Source organism: Phoca vitulina, unplaced genomic scaffold (genome assembly GCF_004348235.1).
Source record: "Phoca vitulina isolate PV1807 unplaced genomic scaffold, GSC_HSeal_1.0 scaffold8, whole genome shotgun sequence".
NCBI classification, from domain to species: Eukaryota; Metazoa; Chordata; class Mammalia; order Carnivora; family Phocidae; genus Phoca; species Phoca vitulina.
This window is the reverse complement of record NW_022589711.1, coordinates 4,539,464-4,540,508: the sequence shown is the minus strand read 5'-3', so window position 1 is coordinate 4,540,508 and position 1,045 is coordinate 4,539,464.

The following is a 1,045-nucleotide window of genomic DNA, read 5'->3' as shown; positions in this document are numbered from 1 at the left end:
AGTAACCATCACTTATGTTGTCAGGCACAGGAAGAGTTCAGGGTTCAGAGCTTCCAATGTTCACTGCTAACCCTTGGCCTTGAGCCACAGGTGGGCCAGTGTGATAACTCGTGAACATCTAAATTCTGCCTATAGTGCAGCCTCTAGTCTACAGCACCCACAGCTAGCAGGGTGATAGCAGGCATTCTTTGTCCCCCCCACCACTGTCACCCCAACTCCTCTAAGGCTCCACACTTCATACCAGGTAGTCCTCCAGGAGGTGCCACTCATGTGCTTTAAGGACTTTGAGACTATTTTCTCCTTAATACTAATGGTCCATTGCTGCCCTCTTTTGCTTTTGCTAAATGTAGTGATGCCATGCTCTCCTAGATCGGCCTTGACACATGCCTGACAAGGAATGGGCATTCCTTGTATAAATGAGATTATTCTTATTACTCTAACCAGAGATCCTATGCCTATCCCCTTTGCTAGTAGCAGTGTGAAAAGCAAGGGTGGAGTCAACACTGAAAGAGATCACAGTCTAGAAATGCAGTGATTATGGATTAAAGAGTTCAAGAGAAGACATGATTGAAAGAAAGGTTGATCCATGATTAAATGTAAATGGCATTCATAGTGTGACCAGAAAACAAATAATCATTCACAGTTCCCTGAATTCTCTGAGCAAGACTTGCACTTGTGGTCATCATCAACAAAGCACAGTAAAACTTTTGAAAGAGGCAATGGAAGCTAGTATTTATGGGCAGCATGATGGATGAGGCAGCACCATAAGTGATGACATACTCCACAGCAAAGAAGTGGCATGAGGGCATCACTTCAATACAAACACATTCCAAAGAGCCATGATACTGTGAGTAATAACAGCATTGCTATCCTTTTCTCATGGTGGGAGAAATGAAATTATCCAAGAATGATGTATTTGACCACCAAGAACATAAAGAGATGGTTCCTAGATCTGAATTTAAAGAGATGGTGCTTGGATTCTATAATGAATCTTCACGTGTACCAACTGAACAATAAACAAATAACTAAGTACCTCTTCCCAACT